This window comes from Canis lupus, chromosome 25 (genome assembly GCF_011100685.1).
Source record: "Canis lupus familiaris isolate Mischka breed German Shepherd chromosome 25, alternate assembly UU_Cfam_GSD_1.0, whole genome shotgun sequence".
NCBI classification, from domain to species: Eukaryota; Metazoa; Chordata; class Mammalia; order Carnivora; family Canidae; genus Canis; species Canis lupus.
In genome coordinates this window covers 41378793-41401860 of record NC_049246.1, presented here as the reverse complement: position 1 = coordinate 41401860, position 23068 = coordinate 41378793, and the positions used below count along the sequence as shown (strand labels likewise).

General features: G+C 37.7%; 1 long non-coding RNA gene across 1 annotated transcript; it reads left to right on the top strand.

Annotated features, from left to right (window-relative positions):
- Positions 1-22976, top strand: LOC111092445. Its single transcript, XR_005378770.1, has 5 exons — positions 1-645; positions 4400-4607; positions 5189-5237; positions 6578-6647; positions 22221-22976. It is a non-coding gene; the product is annotated as an uncharacterized LOC111092445 (long non-coding RNA).
- Positions 22977-23068: the final 92 nt, after the last annotated feature.

Below are 23068 nucleotides of genomic sequence, written 5' to 3'. Positions count from 1 at the left end.
CTGAACTCAGTATGCAGGAAACAAAAGATGAATGGTCTTTCATAAACATGTTTTTATAACATAATCTGCACATATAAACAACTGGCAGTACATCCTTTTGGGATTCTTGTGAGCCAGGATTTTCAAAGCTACAGAGAATGGATTGAGTTTCGGAATTATTTCCCAATTTTGTGCTGTTTGGAGGAAACATCTGTTTACTGTATGTAAATGAACAAGACATTCTGTTCTTTTAGGGACGCAACAAAGAGCCCTTAAAGTGAGCCAATTTGGCAAATACGGAAACATAGCCTCTTGAAAAGGACAACAAATGAAGTCTAGCAAGAGATTTTGTAAAAGATAGCCGCTATTTTCTTTCTTGAAAATTTCTATATTTGGATCAAACAAGGAATGGATATTTCCTCTTTGATGAAAAACCTGTCGAGAGCCTTTTGGCCTTTTGCTCTTCTTGCTGCCCTTTTTTTTTTTTTTTTTTTTTCTTCCTCTTCTAGTCATCAGACAGACTGAAGTTAGAAAACAGATTTGCAGCGTGGAAGAAGTGTGTGGCAGACGGCGAGGCAGCTCGGCAGTAAATCTTAGCTCAGTTAATATTTCCACATGTCTGGTGGATAACCTTGGAAGGCCAAGAGTCCAGACAGTTTGAAGCAGGTGCGTTAGCATGTGCTTTCCTTTCATATTCTATTTGGCCTCCTTGCACCAAGTTGATGTGCTTGTCTTGTACATACTAATTTTACATGAGCTGAACTTGGCTTGAGGGCAAGAAATAGCCCTGATGTGCTGTTGGCTGGAGACAGCATGCATAGCTATGGGAGTCAGTCAGATACAACACATGTGCAAAGACTTTACAAAGAGCTTACGGCTGTGCCTTTGTAACTGAAGGGGACTGGTTGCTTTCTTAAATTCTAACTCTTAGAAGGGGGTGCGCCTGGGTAGCTCAGTCAATTAAGTGTCTGCCTTCAGCTCAGGTCATGATCTCGGGGTCCTGGGATCAGGCCCCATGTCAGGTTGCTCAGCAGTGAGTCTGTCTCTCTCTCTGCCTCTGCCCCTCTGCCAGCTTGTGTTCTCTTGCTCTCACTCTCAAATAAATGAAATCCTAAACAAAAGAAAAAGTTCTAACTCTTAGGGAAAAACTAAAAATTGACATCATAATGATGCCTAAGAATATTTACCTTTTTGGGTTACACTTCAATATCTCAATTACTCTAATATTTAATATATGAATATTTATGTTTTATTATAAACACTGACATAACAAACAATGCACCATAATGAGAAATTTATGATACCTTCTTTGACAAACATGGGAATCTAACTGATACTCTTCCATTCTTTTTTTTCCCATTTAAGAAGGCATATCAGGTAGCCATGTCTTAGAATAATGGGTTTCATTGAAAGTGGAGACAATACACGTTGCTGGTGTTGTGAAAATTATCTAAACATTCCTGATAAATTTCTCCTGCTCTTCTCTTCCTCCTCTCCCCAATTGTCCTGACCCTCAGGACCCTCAGGACATAAAATTATGACTAATTTTACTTAGGGGTGATCCTGTGAAGAGCCCTGTTTTTGAGCTTCTGAATCCACCCCATTTTTCAGCAATTTAGGTGTATGTTTTATAGTCGTAATGAAAACTCTTTCCAAATTATATTCTCTTCTCCATACTGATAAGCTTGAAGGAGCTTTACCTTTTTTGTGGCCACGTACCAGCACACTTGAACTGAATTTTGGTCCTGCTGTTTATAGTTCTTAGTTTCTTATTATGAATCTCCTCTGAAGGGACTCTTATCAATGATTTTAAAGTAATGCAGATATCAGTAACAAAATCTGCCATGAAGAACATCCAAAATAAAGAATACTCATGTCTCCACCAAACTCAGAGACAAAAAACTGAAATTTGGATACAGAGGGAGAAGGGCGATAGTTGCAGAAGAATGTGTGTTTGTTTAGATTTTTTTGCTTCAGATTTCTGCTATGGCCACTGGCTATCCAGAAATATCGGGAAAAGAATGGTCTTTCTTTGCCCTTCAAGAAATATCTGTCAATTCTGATTACACAAGACTAAGAAAATCAGAATTAAAGGTGACCGCATCTTTGTATTGACTGTCATGGTCCTGTCCACAGGTGGTGCTCAGTCATCTGAGCCTAGCCCTAGGTCATTACCCTTGTCTCTCTATCTGGAATTTGTGTTCCTGATCATCCCATTTAGTTCCACCTGATGCCTTGAATGCAAATCCAGATGTCTTTAGAAAGAGCTAACTTCCTGCATGTTTCTACGTTATACTTAGAAACTTGACAACCTCTTTCAGCATCTACTCCCTTCCTGACATGACCTGGTTTTTATAAATGATAAGATGTTGATATCAGTCTACTTATAAATTTTCTTTCTGTCTCTTCAGTTTCTTCTTCCAACAGTATAGAACTCTGACTCGGAACCTATTGGTCTTTGGATTTTATGAACAAACCTTCGTCTAAATGAAATTGATCCATTAGCTAAGTCCATTGTCTAGCATCTTGTTTATGTGGCAGTCTCGTCAGCTCAACAGACCTTTCTGATTTTATAAAATTGCACACAGAGCAAGTCATGTTGTGTGACCTGGAAAAAGGTCAAATTACCTTTAGCAGCATGGGTGTGCTGAGGAGAAATGGTGAATGTTGTTCACGCAAATTTCATGAAATAAAATTAGGGTGAGTCTCAAATGCCAGGCTTAGGAGTCTAAATTTTAACTTGAAAGAGAGGAGGGTGAAGCCAATGATTTTGGAAAACTGAGCTATCTGTCTGCTACAGGAGAGCAACATAGTGGAGAGATCAGATAAAATACCAGGTGCTTTATTCCATAAAATGTGATTTCAGGGAAATCATTTCTGTGGTTTCAATGCCCTAATCTCTAAATTTAAAAGTTTGAATCAGATTTATTCCTAAGATCCTTTTCAGAATCCAGAGACTACATTTTATTTTATCCTCAATAAGGTCATTAACCAAACTTGTGATTTCACCAGGATAGAAAGAAGTCTGTGTAAGTAAACAATGTGTTTGGAGCAGAATTTTTAAAAAGTTGAGAAAAACATAAAACCCACTGTGTTGAAACACTGTTGATGGATTTACCTGATGTAATAATTTCTGTATCCAAAATCATCACCTCTAAGTTGTTCTAACTTCAGGGAAATTTTATAAGCAAAGACTAGTGCATTCTTGTAGGAACAAGGACTATTCACAATAATATTTTCAGGGATGAGTCACTGTAATTACAGGTCTCATGGGCATTCTGGCTGAATTTGAGCAGCATAGAATAAGTTTTCTTATTGATCAAAGATGTTATTTTGGTGATTGCTGAGCCCTATATAATTTCTATAATAATAATTGTTTTTATTTTATTTTTTATTTTTTTTAATTTTTATTTATTTATGATAGTCACACAGAGAGAGAGAGAGAGAGAGAGAGGCAGAGACACAGGCAGAGGGAGAAGCAGGCTCCATGCACCGGGAGCCTGACGTGGGATTTGATCCCGGGTCTCCAGGATCGCACCCTGGGCCAAAGGCAGGCGCCAAACCGCTGCACCACCCAGGGATCCCTAATTGTTGTTTTTATAATTACAATAATACTGACTTTGTTACTATTAGCAGATGTTTTCAAAACAAATAGTTAACCATGGGACCTTAGGTGAATTATGTGTTCCTCACTTAATACATTACGGGACGCCTGGGTGGTTCAGTGGTTGGGTGTCTGTCTTCGGCTCAGGGCATGATCCTGGGATCCTGGGGTCCTGGGATCGAGTCCCACATTGGGCTCCCTGCATGGAGCTTGCTTCTCCCTCTGCCTGTGTCTCTGCCTCTCTTTCTCTCTGTGCCTCTTATGAATAAATAAAATCTTTTTAAAAAGACATTTTAGACTAAATTATTTCTTATAAATTCTAAATTGAGATCTTGTTTTCATATATCATAAAAATAAAACTTTGCAATGAATACTTTTGATCTTTAATGTTGGCTATTCAATCTTTACTCATCCAGGAAACAGATGTATTGAAAAACTGCTCCATGTCCTATGAGGCTTTAACACTTGAGAAACAAAGATGTGCAAAGGCCACCTGCCTCCTTTTCATATCAAGAAGTGGGGGCTTTCCCTTTTCTGAATCTTATTTTTAGATATATGGATGCAATACCATTCTTGTTAGAAGGTACATTCCATTGCTTATTTGCGGAAATATCTGATTTTAAAAGGGAGCATCTGTGGAGTTTCCTTCTACATGATGAGAGTTATCTTCTAATGACTAACTTAAAACATCTCTTAAATTACTTACAAAATACATATTTCATACATACAACCCTGCACAGTGATTCTTATATACACTGTGTTTTGAGAATCATTGTGCTAAAGGACAAAACAAATCTATAAATCCAGATGTATTAGTGTTCTACAGAGAAAGAGAACCAGAAGGAACTATATATATAAGAAGAAAATTATTTATTATGGGAATTGGATCACCTGATGATGGAGTCTGAGAGTTGCTGATGTGCCATCTGCAAGCTGGAGAACCAGGAAAACTGGCAGTATAATTTAGTTCAAGCATCAACTGATGGTGTAACTCCCAGTCTGGAATGAAAATCTGAGAACCAAGGTAAGGGGAGAGGTTGGGTACTTGGATATGTCCCATAATCCAATGGCCTAAGAGCCACGTGCTCCAATTTCTAAGAGCAGGAGAAGATGGGTGTTCCAGCTCAAGAAGAGAAAGCAAGAATTTACACTTTCATTACCTTGCTGTTCTATTTGGATTGGATCATGCCCTCAATAGATTGGATCACGCCCACCTACATTGGTGAAGGAATCTCCTTTCCTCACTTACTGATCTAAATGCTAATCTCTTCCAGAGACAGTCTCACAGATACACCCAAAAATAGTTCTCCCAGCCATCTGAGCATTCTTTAGGCCAGTCAATTTGACACAAAATTAATCATCACATTGTGCCCTTAAAACAACTGTCAGGTCCCTAACAACAAATGTGAGACAGGAAAGTATTTACCACAAAGCTAATAAGATACAAGGTGCACTGCCTCTCCCTTGTACAAAGAGCTCTCCAAAGCCCTGGAAATTCATATGGTTTTGTACAAGTTGTAAATGTTAGGTATTTAATTCTGATTGGTCAAGATTGCCTCCTCTTTCCACTCTAACTTATCCTTGTCATACCTCCCCTACCACTAGGAAGTACTGGAGCAGCCAATGAAATTTGGAGGATCCACATAAGGGCAAAGTAAGTTTGGGTACATAGTGTTTGAGTTTGGTACTATGTGGTTATTATGATTCTCAGTCATTTCTTGGGTAGAGCCAAATTATTTCTAGCTATTTCAAATACAGAATGTCTTCCAGGCATTTTTCTACCATCCACTCTGCCAGCTTACCGAGCACCATGTTATGAACATGCCAGGCCAGAGGTTATTCTGCAATATGAACACCAACCCTGTATCTGGAATTCCAAAAAATGTAAATAAAGGAGGGGAAACAAGGTTTGAAGTTCCCAGAACCTGGAGCTAATCTGCATAAAATATCTTCTGGTCATCAGACATGCAAAATTTTAGTGAAGGATTTATTTCTCATTAACACTAGTCAAAATAGATTCTTTTTGTCAAGAATTTCAGCAATTTAATTATACACAGACACACATACACACACAAGTATATATATGTATATATGTGGAAATGACATGAAATCATCCGTAACAGCCCAATAGGACAGAAACTTGATCGTGTCTTTCTCAAGTTCAACAATACTGATTATTTTTATCACATTGCCGATAATGAGTTGTGAAGCTAAATTATATATTTTCTAAATTCTCTATAATACAAAACAAATTTTAATCAATCTTACTAGATTAATTTCCTAGGGCTGCCATAACCAAGTAGCACAAACTGGGTGACTTAAGACAACAGAAATATATTGTTTCACAGTTCTGGAAAAGTTCCAGAAATCCAAAGTCAATGTGTTTACAGAGCCATGCTCCCTCTGGAGCCTCCAGGGCAAGATCCTTCCTTGCCTCTTCCAGCATCTGGTGACTCCAGAGATTCTTTGGCCTGTAGCAGTGTCACTGCAATCTCTGCCCACATCCCCACATGGTCTTCTCCCTATATCTCTGGGTCTTCACAGGGATACCCAACATCTTGGATTAGGGGTCCATTCTACTCTGGTATGACTTCATATTAAACTAATTACATCTGTGACAATTCTATCTCCAAGTAAGATCGCATTCTGAGATACTGGAGGTTAGAACTTCAACATCTCTTTCTGTTGGGGATACAATGCAACCCATAAAATTAAAAAAGACTAAATTATCTCCTAATTCTCTCCATTGAGAAAATGTTACTAACTTGTCATACAAAGATGTGATCAAGAGTAGTCAGTCAAAAATATTGCTCCCTCTCCAAAAAAAGTAACAGAGGTATTTCAAATACTTCATTTAAAAATAAGTATTTTTAAAACTTTTTTATGATTTTGTGTTATTTAAATACTTTGAAAGTTGTGATTTATTCTCTTGTCTAACAAAATCACCGTTATACCTAATTGTTATTCATAAACACATACCCTTTTTTCTTACAGAAATCCCACACAGCCAGAAATTGTGTAAGATTCAGAGCAAACAAAACTTGGATCTACCCCTAGGAGTCAGGTAATTTGTTTCTGTTTCATTGTGCTTCCATCATTCTAACTAATATGGGGGGGGTAGGGTGCTGGATTCTGCACTGCCTCTGCTCACAGCCCTCCCAAGGCTGCCTTCTCTACGGTGAAGAGCCGAGGTCCTAACAAAATTTTATCTACATTTTCTTACCCTTGCCCTCTCTGTTTCCACACACTTATTGTTCAGTCAAACTGGCCATCTTGCCTCTAGGTCTTCCCCACTGCTGCCATGCTTTTTCTCCTGGACTCTCTCACCTGTTACCCCAGAGGCCAATGCCTCCTTTCCTCTAGATTTGTGTTCAAGTGTCCACGCAACCGAGGGTGACATATGAGCAGCCCCACTACTGCCTCCATACCAGCACTCCTGGCCTGCCTCTACCCAACTCTATTTTAGCCATACATGTAACACCATGGACATAGCATGTGTTGACTTACCTAGCTGACAATAGTCTCTTACCCCCATTAAACTGTCAGCAGCATGAAACTGTGTCGTCTGCCACTGCCCAGAACAGTGTTAGATGCATGGTAGGGCCTTGTAAATAGTTGATGACCAAATAATAAATTTAGTTGTTGTCATTGCTGCTAATATTAAACCTGAAATAGGAGCCTTATCTCATGTGGGCGTTAAGTGTAAACTCAGAAAATGAGTTAAATTGAACTGAGATGTGAGACATAGGATGTAACCCCATTCTCCTAGTGATGCTCCATTTGATGTTGGCTGCAACTAAGCACTCCTCTTGTTTTGGACTACTTTTTTAGTAGTCTGTAGTAATATTTTGTATTATTAGTATGTATGTATGTGTGGGTTATGCCTGAGGAGAATCTGAAGAAGAAGACAGTCTTGGTCCTTCCTAGGAGGTAGGAGTTAATTACCAGAATAAATAATTGTCACTGTTTGACCCATAGACTCACACAGAGTGGGATTATAGCTCCTCCATGCTGCTCACACTCCCCAGGAGACTGCAAGAGCAGGATTTGTGGCTGAGCTACTTTAGCAGATACAGTTGTGCAAAACAACAGGGATCCTCTGAATGTGGCCCCTTGTTATTGTCCTATTGGTTTGAATCAGCATTAATTGCTTGGAAAATGAGGATTCGATTTGAAGAAACACCTGCAGAGTCTCTAATGCTCTTTTTGGTATCAATTCAAGCTGTTTTCATCCATGGTTTCCAGAGAATAGTTAAGCTTCCATGCCTGGTCAGATTTCACCATCATTCATAATTCTTGGGAAGAGATATAGTGTCTATTTTTATAAACACTTTTCATCCTGGTAGAAAGTCATCCATCTTCGAAGCACTGTGACATAAAACTGAAATGAAAATTTTTGTGTGATGAACATCCAGTCTCCCATGATTATCTAAGTTTTGCTTTTCTGTTAAAACAGCTTTCTATCAGAAGCATGGATCTTTAATGTCTGTGAAATAAAACAGGTTTCAAATATATGCATGTAAGTAGGTAGGTATGTTTGTATTTTGACTGGAGTTTTTATGATTCTTGGGAAAGTTAGTTTGTGTCAGGTTGTTGGCAGTCTGTGCTCTTATTTGTGATCACTCTGACTCCAATTCCAAATTTTAACTATCATTCATTCTAGCATATCATTCTGAGACAGAAGCATGGGAGATTGGAAGGGTGCTATACTTGCTCATGCTGACAGTGGGCTGAGCCAGATAGTAGCCTCATATGGTCCTCAGAGATTGTGGAAGGAAGCAGTGCATGAATCCTAGAATATAGATAGGCATTTTGTTGATTTTAATTTTAATTTTATTTTGATGTTCTTTTTTTTAAAGATTTTATTTATTTATTCATGAGAGACACAGAGAGAGAGAGAGGCAGAGACATAAGCAGAGGGAGAAGCAGGCTCCCTGTCAGGAGACCGATGCAGGACTTGATCCTAGGACCCCAGGATCATGCCCTGAGCTGAAGACAGACGCTTAACCACTGAACAACCCAGATGTCTCTATTTTGATCATGTTCTAGAGTAATCAGTCGTATAGTAGGAAAAAAAAAAAAAAAACTTTTAAAAAGGCAGTTAGGAGTTGCTAAACAGTTTAAAAAAAAAAAATCTTGACATGTTTGATGTGAAATCACTATATTCCAGGCCAACCTGACCAGTTAGGAAGTCAATAACCTGTCAATAAGACAACTGATTTGGGGGCAGGAAGTCATAACCAGATTTGTTGAGATCTAAATCTTATGAATCACATGGTTGGTTGGTTGGTTGGTTTTCCCTTTACTATTTTCTGTGCGGAAAAATAAGCACTGGAAAATATAGTGATTAGAAGAGACAAATGCTTTACACACTTTCTAGAAATTAGCAAACCTCCCATTCTCTGTTGGGAAAAAATGGCCAACCAAATTAGAAAGAATTGACAGTATCTGGCAAAGTCATAAACATCGGTGTCAACAACTAAGAAAAGACAACAGCTGACAATTCACAGCCAGGAGATCTGGGAGGGATGAGAGATTTGCCTCTACAGTGAGGCAGAAGTGAGCACCATTAGGGGGTAAGCCCTGCAAGTGAAGGGGGTGGGGAATCAGGAAGGAGAACCTTCAGGATGCCTCACCAGATGATGCTTCCCTGGGCTGACCAGTTTTAGGAAAGAACTCCTAAGGAAGAATCAAGGATCTGAACACTGATGCCATAGACCTGTCTGTGCCCATACCAGCACTACAAAGTCTTGGTGTAAACTCAGGGCACATACCCAATGTATGAACCCCTGCTCTAGAAGTGTTACGTCATCTGTTTGGTAAAAGCCCAGGCATTTATCTAGCTGGATTTGGGCTTTGATCTAGCTTCTGTCACTTTTAAGATCTGAGATGCTGAGTATTGTCCTTGAGTCCCTCTGAAATGGGAGAGGGGCAGAGGAAAGTGACATCTACCCACACCCACAGGGTTGTTGGGAAGTTTAAACTAAATGAGATAACCCATTTAATCCATTAAGGACAATGCTGGGCACAGCTCAGTGCTCAATAAATGATCGTTAGCACAAACAACAAACAAAACTGTATGTGTAGACAGAAAGATAGACACACACACATGCATGCATGCACATGTATATGTGTGTATTCTTTGCCTCAATATCCTCAAAAGCACATGTTGTCAGAGGCAGACATGATATGCATACAATTTTACATTCACTCTCATCTTTTCTAATCAAATGTTCCCAGAACAGACTGTAGGCTGGCAAAGTTACATCGATATTCTTTTGATCTGTGCCTATTTGTACAGCAAATCCTAGCAGTGACCCTGTGAATGTTTATGCAGAACCAGCACCGATTCTACCTACAGACCACTCAGAGGATACAGCATAAATGCACTCTGTCTTTCATACAGACAAAAGCGCATTCTTTGCAAATAATTACACAATGTGTAATGTCGTCAGCATTTTACTGGAAATGGTTCTCATTCCACATCGTTCAGAAAGCCAGCAATGACAATAAAAACACATATTTTAGGAAAAAAAATACATTATGTGCTAAGTCCAACTGTGTCAACCTTGCTGCATTACCCAACTGCTTCATTTTCAGGGTGATAAAAAGCCCTCCACAGTGTTGAAGGAAGGTAGACTATTCTAGTAAAACAAAGTGTCTCGAGACAAAGTCATTCTTGTTTTCTTTGTGCCTGATGTTTCCAAGTTGTGTGTCTGGCCTGAAGCCAGCCCCCTGTCAAACCCCCTGGGCTCAGGACCCTGTCCTGTTGGAGCACTGTTCCCATGTTCCCATGTTCCCATCCCTTGTCCAAAGGCACCTTGAGAGGAACATAATCCCTGCCATCATTAAGCCACGGCCAATCCCAGAGACCCCCCTGTTACCAAAAGCTTGACCCAGAATTAAATAAAAATCATAGCTTTTAATATAGGATGGGACCTCAAGGCTGTCTGCTTCCAGGCAAGTATGATATTCACAACTCCATCTCAAAGCCTAATCAACTAAGGCTCTAAGGAGACATGACAACTAAGGGTAATATGCTCTTCCTGGATGGGATCCTGAATTATAAAAAAGAAAAGATTAAAACCTAAGGAAATCTGAAAAAATATGGACTTGAGTTAATAAGAATATATCCATAGTGTTCATCAGTTGTGACAAATGTGCCACATTAATGTGAGAGGCTAATAATTGGGGAGGTTGTGTGTGGGGTGTATGGGAACTGTCTGTAGTGTCTGCACATTTTTTTTCCTGTGAATCTAAAACGTTCCTAAGGTTAAAACAAAACAAAAGTTTACTAAGAAAAACAAAAACAAAAACCAACAAACAAACAAAAAAACAAAACAAGAAACACAAAACAAAACAAAACACAGTGGCTTAAACTCTGTTCTGTATTCCAAAGAGGAGTTATAAAAGTGACCTTTGATTCTAATTAGTTAAAGTTATGTTCCTGTTACAAATACTTGAAGTATCAAATGTGCAAATTCCTTGCTTCCTAGTCTGTAATCTTGTCCTTGCTGAAATGATGTCTGGCCAGAATGCAAACAGGACCAGTGGCAGGCTGACCACACCCAGGACAGGCATCTGTGGGGAGTGTCTTACTAAAGATCCTCACATGCTACCCACACCAGACCCAGTGCTCTTATGACATCCTGCCAATAGGTCTCCAGTAGGTGTCCCCAGAGTTTGGGCTCATGATGAGAGGTGGAAAACCCCTTGGAGAGTCATTTGGATAGCCACGCTCTTGTGTACAGGGTAACCCACAAGGCTTGTGTCATCCCCCTCTCTTCATACCACTTTACCTGCCCTTGGGATTCCCCCAATGCCAAGAAATCTCCAAACGTTACACTGTCCTAACAATTGGTTCCATGGGACAGTAGAAACTTGGATCTTCTAGTCCAGCCCTGCCATCCTGCAGCGGAGGAAACAGGGGCCAAGAGTGAGAAACCCTTAGACAACTCCGGTGTTAGAAACACTCAGGCAACCCAGAAGCTCATATTTTAAAACAAAAATAGGAAACTGATATTGACAGAAAGGAACAGAATTGTGGGCTCTTCTTGCATCTTTTATTGTTACAGATAAAATAAGGCATTACTTTTGGGGGTGCCATATTAAATCCCAAGGGAATATCGATTGGAATTTCCTCAAGTTCCCAATAATGTCTGAGAAATATTATCTAGACATTGTTAATGTTATGTTTTTCAATTTATTCGGCTGCCTGAAGCTATACAGTGCTGAAATGAAGCTACATACTTCTATATAATCCATGAGTGCTATGGGATATTATAATTGAAATCTGAAAAGATTTTGAAGTAAATGATAATGAATATTTGACACATCAAAACATATGGGACGTGGCTAACACAGTGCTCAGAGAGGAATTTATAGCTTTAAATGCTATTTTAGCAGTGTCATTTTCCTGAAATATTTTAGTGTTATTGCTCATATTTGATTTATCAATGTCTCTGTGTATCAGTCTGTTTTCCTCTCTAACATTCAATTCTCAAGTTAAATTCCCAAGGAGAATGCTCTACTCAGTTACTAATTTAATGACCAGAAGCTTAAGGGTTGGTTGAACAATGAGATACAGGTTAAAATAATATAAGTACTATTTTTTCTTACACAGTGCTCTTTGATAGTTTTTATAAGTCATACAAATAATTAAGAAACAAGATCACTATTGCCTAAAAGTAAAGAGCAAATTTGAGATAACTTGAAATAAGTTAACCTGAAATAACAGAACAAGGCAATCTATTACTTCAGTCTTATGAGGGTCTTAAGAGATTGGGGCATATTTCTTTAAATTTAATACATTTGGATTCCATGGTTGCCCCACGGATTCCAATTAAATTCTCCTAGGTATTGTGTCTATCATTTGGATATTGTCTTCAACAGTTAAAGTTGATGATATGATTCAAAGGCCCTAGCAATATTCAAATCACATACACTATTTTCTATAAATATACAACTTCAAAACATTAAACATTACTTAGGTTGTTAATATTTATTTTAGGAAATTGGAAAATATACACAAATAGAGAAAATGCCATCTATAATTCCATCACACGAAAGTAATCACCTTCAGTAATTTGCTATGCATCTCCAAGAGTTTATACATATTTTTATTAATTTTTATCAAAGGAACAGATTAACTGTTTAGTACAAAATGCTTTAAAATGACACACCAGTTAAAATGTGATTTAAAGAAACATCTAGGTACAAATTGCTACTAGGTTGCTCAACACTAAACCCAACTGTTATCAATTAAAGCTTCATGAAAGGTTTTCTCCTTTCAGCAAAAGTTTGCATATCAAGGTTCCTGGCTATAAACAGATAAGCATCAAGGTAATATATTAGAAAGCTATTAGGAACCACTGAGATGGGGAACTAGACTTGACAAATGATTCCGAACCAAAGGAAGCAAGTTAGCCAGAACTACTGCCAGGCCCTGCCCTGGGAGCACACTGGTACCAGAGCCATCGCCACCACACATGGGTCAGCGACATGGCCACCACCACATCTGTGCCTCCAGCTCCACTGACTGCTTCTGCTCTCACTGGACATCAGATGCTCCAGATTGGATGATTAAAAGATTCCAGCAAATTCAAAGGAGATACAGGAGAATTGTTTCAGGAGGTGAAGAACCTACAAAATGGCCTGTAGAGTTTGACACAACATCATTCAATATATAAGAGCCAAAGAAATGTAACACCATTTAACAAAATCAGCTATAGTCCTGGTGGAGCTTTCAGGCTTTCCCTGACAAATGGAAAAATTAGGTAACTCTAAGTTTTAAATGTGAGGACGTAAACTACATGAACTAAGAGAGTAGCCCTCTTTGGAGATTTGGACTTGGTGACCGTGGAAGGGGACCCCCGCAGGTATGATGGGAAAAAAATTTCCTGTGCATACAAAGTCTCACACCTCAAACTCAGCTGAGATCTTTGGTCAATAAATAACCCCAGTCAGGATTAGTGCCTCTCTAGTATATAAGGATCTTTTAATCCTGGGAAGATCTAATCTCCTATGAGAACATTCAGGGGAATCAGACTGATACAACTGGCGTTTTTGATCATATTGGCATTTTTGTGTTAAGGATTCTGTGCAATTTAGCATGCTCGATATTTATATCAAAGATAATATACTATGACAGAGTAATTCAAACTAAAACATGTTTAACTGGATAATTTGTCGGTTGAAATTTTAAGCAGAAATTTACTATGATGTTAGAACATGCATGTTAATTTAAGAGTCACCATCTTGAGAGAGTTGTTCCAGTCCTGAACTGAGGCAGAACTTTGTGGTGTGATACGATCAGGAGCCCCTTCTGGGAGGTATTTATTAACATACATGATAAAACGCTTGAACAATTTTCTGATAGACATTAATTAGCTTAAGAACCTCTTCTAAGAACACTCCAGCTAACTTCCTACCCTGCAAAATGCCTCAGGACCTGTAATCACTGTTTATCCAGCCTGCAGTCTCCTTAACAAGAATTTAAAAAATCCAGTCTAAAATGATTCTCTGGCCATTTTTTTCCTACTATAAAATGCCTCTACTAAGGTGAACTCTTTGAATTTCTTAGAAGGCTTATTCCCTTGCAGCAAAACTTTGACCCAAGCTCTGAATCAATTTGTCTGAGAAGTTACTTTAATAATATTTATGCTCAACCCATTAGCAAAAATTTACCATAGTACTTGATATTTTTTTTTCAGTCAGAAAATAGCACTTAAAAAGAAAATCAGCCATACTAAATTTAGAAATTCAGTTAAAATTGTTTCAAGGGCTGTGATAAAGCAAATTTGTGAATAAGACCATATATACTACTCATTACCTTAAAACCTGTCATAGTTTTATTGATTTATGCATAAATTAATAAGAATCATAATTTGAAGTGAACGTTCAAGGGTGAATTAGGGTTTGGAATTTGGATGTTTAATCATTAAAGATTAATTCTTTTATTTATTGTAAAGAGGTTCTCTTCTGAATACTCTTTTTTTGCACACAAAGGCTGCCTTCAAAAGCATTGAAAATACTCACATTGTGCCCACCAAAAACGGCGTAATGAAGGATTCTGCAAACAGAGAAAAGCTAGGATACTGAGAAGCCAAAATAATGAGTGTGATGAGAGTTTCCTTTTTGTTCCCCCCTTTATGGATGCTGTCATGGTTCTTTTTAAATGCTCCTGAAAGCTTATTCATTTCCTCAGCTCCCCCCCCCCTTTTTTTAATAGTAGTACCCCAAGTGGAATCATGAGGCAAATCCTTTCTCAAAATTGGTACTTAAATCTCTCCTTTTCAAGTTCGGTCCTCCAAGGAAGAATTAACATAATCAGCTTTTTGCACCAGCCCTGTGGTTTGTTGTTTTGTGGGGAGGATTTTGTTTTGTTTTGGTTTTGGTTTTCTTTCACTATGGGTGTTTTTTGGTTTTATTTTCTATGGTTGCTCTTTCCCTCGCGAACGGAATAGAAATAATAGTTTTATAAAAATGAAGGAATGCAATGTACTGTCTTCTTCAGCTTGAATGTCTCTACCCGTGTGTGCCACAAAGACCTTTGGGTTTTTGTTTTTGTTTTTTTCCTTTTCACCATTATATTCCCAGAGCCTACAACGTTGAAGTCACCCACATAATACTTTCTGGGTCCCCCTGAATGACAAAAAGAGTAGATGATGGAAAGATTCCCTTAATGGTTTCCATCCTCCTACTTGCTCAACCTTATTTTCACCCTCCCGGGCTCAGTACATCACTTTCTTGTCTGCGCTTCACTCAGAGACCCGTCATACCTACATTCACTGCTGAGATACCAAGTAGCCCGGAGGGATGTGTCGATTCCTTGAGTCCCAAAGACAAAGCTGACCTCAGATCATCAGACATAGCAGGAGAAGTTTCAAAACAAGGGTGGGCTGTGCTGAGTCAAAAGGCCAGATCTGGCATTTGGGGGGACTCTGGTGAGGGGGAAGGCGGAGAGTTTGGGCTGGCACCAGCTATCTCCGGATTTTTTTTTTTTTTTTTTTTTTTTTATTTATTTTTTTTTATTTTTTTTTTTTATCTCCGGATTTGAGTCAGGAGATTCAGCAAGGCCGGGCGCTCCGCCTAGGGCTTACTTCAGGCCAGAAGAAATAGGCAGGGGAGAAGGATGAGCCTGAGATTAAAGGAGATCTTAGAATCTGGAACAAATAAATTGCACATCCACGCAAAGGCATCGCTGGTGCATGACTGCTAGGTGTGAGCTGTCTTTCTGCTCTGGCATTAAATAAGCATTGCACCTGCTGAGGACATTTTCTGGAAATCAGATATGATGGACTCTGAGATGAAGAAGGCCTCTGTGGTTCACTTCTCTCCTGGATCCCACAGCATTTCCTTGCTTAATAATAGGAACAAAGAGAATAAGAGGCAGCATATTTTGACAATGATTGTAATGTGTTTTGAAACCACATGGCAAGGGGTGTGACATGGGAAGGGAATCAAATGAAGCACTACAGTAAATACAATTAAAAAGGCCAAATTTCAGCCTTTCAAATGAATTACCATCCTGACTATTTATTACTTAGTATGGAATTGAAACTACATTCACAACTTTTATATTATTAACTTTCTGGAAAGCAATGAAGTAGAGCCACCCGCTGTAACTGTGTGTGACGTGTTCATTGTCAGTCAGGACTGGCTACATAACTTGTAGGGTCCAGTGCAAAATATAAAAATACAGGAGCCCTTTGCTCCAAAAACAGGAAAAAGTATCATCTTTTAGGTACGAACATCTAAAGCTTTTTCCTTTCTTCTGTAATTTCTCTGTTGACTTGTCATGGTGCTTTCATTTGCTAATTAATGTCATTCAAAGTAAGGAAAATTAAAAATTTAAATTATTAGTATGAATTTTCAGCTCATCTTTATATTGAGCAAGGCCAGCTTTCGATGCATATTTTAGAGCATTTAACTGGGTGTAGAATCGTTGAAATGCCACAAAGGCTCTTTGTTAGCACGTACATGCATATGTATCACGTTCCTACCAGAATGGTTGGGGAATGCTGTGGAAAACTCACTCAGCTGTCATAGCACTTCTTGACAGGCACACATTCCACCAACATTCTCTGCCTTTGGTGTACTGGTGAGTGATGGAGGACATCAGGAAAAGGAGCCGTGGGCTGCTCCATCTATAGGCTGTTAGCTAATTCAGGGAAGTAACACAAGAAAAGATGACTAGTTAAGGTGCCTTGGCCATTTGTGTTTCTTAGAATGTATTGCCTTCTTTTTTTTATTTTTTATTTTATTATTATTTTTAATAATAAATTTATTTTTTATTGGTGTTCAATTTGCCAACATACAGAATAACATTGCCTTCTTTATGGGTTTGATATAAGTTTGGTTTGACCACAAAGTAGGCCACTTCTGGCTGTCAGTGTTTCTGTTTACTCAGTCACAGACTCCACACACTTACTGTGTGGTCTCTTTGAGTCACGCCGAACTCCCACACATTTGGAGTCCACTGGGTTTTTATGCTCAAGGCACCTTGTAAATGTAGTACTTAAAGGGGCATCAAGGATCATGGATCTGCACATTGAGCATACCTCTCCTGACCACAGTGTGCCCCGCTATCTCATCAGACTTCACTTACAAAATGCAAGTCCAAAGATAAATTATTGAGAATTTCAAGACTACCATAGCAGAGCATTAAACCAAACGTGGGGCCCTTAGGAGCACAGGTCATATAACCATGAAGGCAACTCTGTTGTTGGATTTTTTTTTTTTTTAAGATTTTATTTATTCATTCATGAGAGGCAGAGAGAGAGAGGCAGAGACATAGGCAGTGGGAAAAGTAGGCTCCCTGCAGGGAGCTTGATGTGGGACTCAGTCTTAAAACCAGGGGATCACAGTCTGAGCTGAAGGCAGACACTCAACCACTGAGCCACACAGATGTCCCCTATTGGATTTGAAGGAGAAATGAAAACTTTACTGGAAGGAAAAGCAATCAGTAATGCATCAGAGCTTGGATGGGTAGGAGTCTCAAGATGTTTGCAACATATCATGCTTGTATGCATGGAAAAATGTACTATACTCGTCAATAATTAGAAGTGAGGAGGAAAGCAAATTTCTTCAGTGGATACAAGTATCTATTTTTAATCCCAGAGGAAAATCAATAATGGTTCTTCATGATACAACTGCATTTGAAGGTCAAATTTCCAGAAAAGCAAACTTTGGATTTCAGAAAACACCAGTATAGATATATCTAAATATCTGATTTTTTTGAATATGTGATAAAACACAGATTAAGAGTAGACTCTGGTGTGAAAGTAGAGTCTGGTCAAGACATTGTGTTTTTTAAAAGTCAATTTTTCAGGAACGTCTCTGGCAAAACCACTTTTCCTTAGAAATAATATGATTAAATAATGATCGAGTCTCCAGGGTAGTCTAAAACTATAGACCTGATGTTATACTTAGAATGTAAAATTAATAGTATGATTTACTAACCAAAACCTCATGTAGAATATTTTTTTTTATGGGAAATACATTTCAAAAACATCAGGAACACATTTCCATTCAACTTACCCCATAGAAACAGGGGGTTCTCTGAGTCCTATGATGGTGGAAGAGGAGCCTAGGAAGGTTCCCTGATCCCAAAAAGTATGTTGGCAGCTGTGGGAGGTGAAAACTTAGATTGTGCTTGGTACTGATAACTTCCTAAATTTCTACATGTATTTTTGAAGCAAGGTGTCTGTGGAAAGAAGATAATGCTTGTCTGTAAATACTCAGGAGAACATGGCTTTAGAAATACTTTGAGAATACTGGGTGGACATCCCTTTACTGATATCCTAGGATGAGTTCCTTATCCTGTATGCCTCTCTCTAAGTAGAAAAATATTACTTTCTCATGCTGTTATAGCAATATAATTTAAAAATCTGCTGCCTTGTGATTATGGGAGAGGCTGAAATGTGTCAGGCCTTCTGCATAGTTCCTTTCTGTTCATGACTAGATGATAAGCCTAGAAATATTTAAGGAAAAAAAAAAGAACCCAATCCAACAGAATATTTTCAACAGAACAAGACTCAAAAAAGAAGAAATTAGAAAATGGTAAACATATTAGAGATTGACCTATCAATGCTTGGAACACTTATGTTAATAATAGTGGATAACATTTACTTAGAGTTCACTCAGTTCATGCAGGCACTGAGACTGCTTTTTTTTTGTTTTTTAAAGATTTTATTTATTATTTATTTATTTATTTATTTATTTATTTATTTATCTACTTGAAAGAGAGAGGGAGAAAGAAAGAGAGAACAAGTGGGGAGGCGAGGCAGAGGAGAGGGAAAGAGAATCTCAAACAAACCCCCCACTCAGCTTGCAGAGTCCACTGTGGGGCTCCATCTCCTAAGCAGGAGATCATGACCTGAACTGAAATCAAAAGTTGGTCACATAACTGACTGAGCCATCCAGGAAGCCCCAGGCACTGAGATTTTTGTATGTTAATTCATTTACTTCTCACAGTAATTCACTGATGTGTTTATTTTATACAATAGTTTTACTTTACTTTTATCAACGTATGACTAACATATAATGTTATATTATTTTCAGGTGTACAATATAGTGATTCAATAATTCTATACATTACTTAGTGCTCATCATGATAAATGTCCTCTTAATTTCCTTCACCTATTTCACCCATTACCTTACCCACCACCCCTCTGGTAACCATCATTTTGTTCTCTATAGTTAAGAGTCTGTTTTTCTGTTTGTCTCTATTTTCTTTGTTCATTTGTTTTGTTTCTTAAATCCCACATATGTGTGAAATCATATACTATTTGTCTTTCTCTAACTTACTTCACTTAGCATTATACTTTCTAGGTCCATCCATGTGGTTGCAAATGATAAGATTTCGATTTTTTATGACTAATATTCCATGCATGGGCATGAGTTGCTTCCATATCTTGGCTATTGTAAATAATGTTGCAATAAATATAGGAGTGGATGCACCTTCCCTAATTAGTGGTTTTGTTTTCTTTGGGTAAATACCCAGTAGTGGAATTACTGAATCATATGGTTGCAAACAATGTTTTAAAAGTGAATTAAAGAGTCACCAGGTTAGGAAGTAAGACCAAAAGCTTCTAAGTAGTGAAAGTAAAATCCACACTTAGTGTGTCTGATTCAGGCGTAGTCTATCTCAACATTATATTTTTATGTTCTTATTTCTGATATAGTTCATACATGGTAGATGCTCAGAATTATAGATGCTTTGCTGAATATTTAATGTGGAAGTTATTATTTTAATGCCTAATTTAAATAGTGCTAAGGAATGTTAGGCAAGGATGTATGTTCACTTAAAAGTGAAATTTACTGACACATTTTTTAATAACTGGAAAACAGTTCATATCCACATGGTAGACTTAGAGATATTTGAGCCACAGTAAAACTTTGGCTTGTTAGGAAATGAGGGATTAGGTTTTTAAATTCTATTTATCTCAGATTAAAGCAATTTAACCCTTCTCTCCCCCTTTAAAGCCTTTTTATAGACAAAGAAAAAAATATAACATCAGAATTTTTGAGGTACTCTGAATCTTGCGTCATCCAAATGGTCATGCCTTAAAATTATATTTCCTCTTAGGTTTCTAAATAGCTTGCAAATGCCATGTCTTCAGAAAATGCATACTCAGCACCAAGCAAAATAGTTGGCAGGTCGTATATGTCTAAAGGTTGTTTATGAATTAAATAGATTTATTACTGGATGCTAATTATAATGCATAATAATTGCTAGAAAGAAATGCAATGAAGCCTATGTTGAATGCTTTTGTCACTACTTGTGGCAAACTAGAAGGAGAATAAAAATATCACGTTCATTTCAGCAAGAATTTGGAATGAAGAAATAGCAATACAAGCTACAAAGCACATAAAAAGTGACTACTTGGAAGAATTAAGATTTACAAACATAGAGACACAAAAATATGTAATGAAATGGAAATGAATTTCTGTTGGTGTAATGGACAGTATGGGAATGTGTACTGAGATTTAGAGTAGTTTAATCCAAAGTAAATAGAGGCTTGCTGTTGTCTTACTGAGGAAAAATGGATTTCTCAAAATAAAAGACATTTTTTATAATTATGGTATTAAACCCTAATGGAGAGTAAGGATGCTGCTCTGATGTTTTCAGAACATCACTGAGTATCTTTCTTGTCTATGCCAAGGACAGTTATTTTCTCTTCAACTAAATAAAAGATTCACTGGCAGAGAAAGAGCTTCTGAATAGATTAGATATTGATGGTGTCCTCTGCATATAATGAAGATGTGTTTTATCCTGATACTGAAATATATAATATTCCAGAGTAAAGGTAAGGTTCAATTTTTAAAAGGCTATTTAAAACATGCTTTTATATTTAAAATAAGTTATGTACCATGAGGGCTTTTGTTTTTAAATTTTCACTAGATGTAAGGTATATACATGTCTATATATCAATATCCTGTTTCAATATATAAAAATTTATTCTTATCAGAAAAATATTAATGTTTTATGGATCTCAAATGCCATATACATATGCTCTTTCTTCTTTTTTGCATTCTTTTATGGTTCATATTTATGTTCACAATAGTAGCATTAAATTTATTATTCTTTATGGAATTTCATTTTTGACTATGTTAAGAAAGAACTTCAGTTAAAAACTACCACAAGTCTTTTCTTTACATTTTTTTTTTATCTCACTGGTTTTTTTTGTTTTGTTTGGTCTTCATTTTTTTGGATTTTTTTTGCCACCATACCTCACCATCTCTTCCCCCTTTCTCCACTAGAACAAAATGGCCTGAAAGCTTTTAGTGAGAAAGCAGTCTTCCTTGGACCTCCATCAGCTATATGGAAAAATATTTCCTGTCCCAAACACCTATAATAGTAAAAGTACATCCTTGCCTTTCAAAGAAATTAGATTCTAGTTCTAGAAGTTTTACTTTAATTTAACATTTAGTTTAGGGTCTTAAAGACTGGGAGGATTATGTTAAAAATCTTAGTCTAAAAGGCAACTGAAGAAAGCTGAATCTTTAGAAGAAATAGCCCATTCAAAATCAGGCATGTCATTTTGTAAAACTTTCCTGTATGGAGGTACATGGAATTACAACCAACTCAGAATGCTTTCAAAATATGCTAAAAAATGTATGTATTCAATCAAAATGCAGGACATAGACAATGACATTTTTGCAACTTCTAACAGTATAAGGAAAAGATTGTATTGGGGTGGGGTTCCCAGATTCTATAATCAACACAGAAAAGATTTCACATATCCAATCCACAATTGTAGTATTGTGATACCATAAGAAATATACATTTTGGTCTTTGTCCTGGCTCCTGACTAGATCTCCTGAAGCCTTTATAATTTCTTAAATTGATCAGGTGTTAGAAGCATTTTTTGTTTTAGTATATGGTCTTTGACCCTGGTTCCTGACACAAAGTACCTAAAACTCTTTGAATTTCCTGCATGAAAGGAATATCTCCTGGTGAGCTCCTGGATAGCTTCATAACGGAGACTGGTCATCAGAAAGACCAGACCACAATTGGAAGCATGGAACTTTCAGTCCCATTCCTCATCTTCCAGGAAAGTGAGAGGTGCTAGAGATTGAGTTAATAATTAATCATGCCTATGTGATTAAGCCTTCATAAAAATATTTACAGGGTTTGGAGAACTTCTAGATTGCTGAACATCTCCATGTGCCAGGAGGGTGGTGGACTCCAGCTCCATAGGAACAGACACTCCTGTGCTTTGGACCCTTCTGGACCTCACCCTATATAACATGCCCTCTGTTATATTCTATGAACTGTTCTAGTAAACGTACTATCCATTCAATCAACCCAAAGAGGCTATGCCCAAACAATGGAATACTAATTAGCACTAAAATGACCTATTGAGCCATGAAAACATTATGTATGAAACTGAAATGCATATTACTGAGTAAAGAAGCCAATCTGAAAGACTACTTACTGTGTGTTTCAGCTATATGACATTCTAGAAAAGACAAAACCATGGAAGCAGTAAAAATAACAGGGATTGCCAGGGGGTGGTGGAGAGGGGATAGATAAGTGGGATACAGAGGATTTTAAGGGTAGTAAAAATATTCTGCATGATACCATAATGGTGGATACATGTCATCATATATTTTGTCCAAACCCATAGACTGTACAACACCAAGAGTGAACCCTACTGTAAACAATGGACTTTGAGTGATCATCATGTGTCATTGTAGGCTCATCAGTTGTAACATATCTACCACTCTGGTGGGGGATATTGAAAATGGTCAAGACTCTTTAGGTATGAGGGCAAGGGGTAAATGAGAAATCTGTATTTTTAAAAAAACTATTTTATTTATTTATTCATGAGAGACACAGAGAGAGGGAGGCAGAGACATAGGCAGAGGGAGAAGCAGGCTTCCCACAGAGAGCCTAATGCAGGACTTGATTCCCAGACCCTGGGATCATGACCTGAGCCAAAGGCAGATGCTCAACCACTAAGCCACCCAGGCACC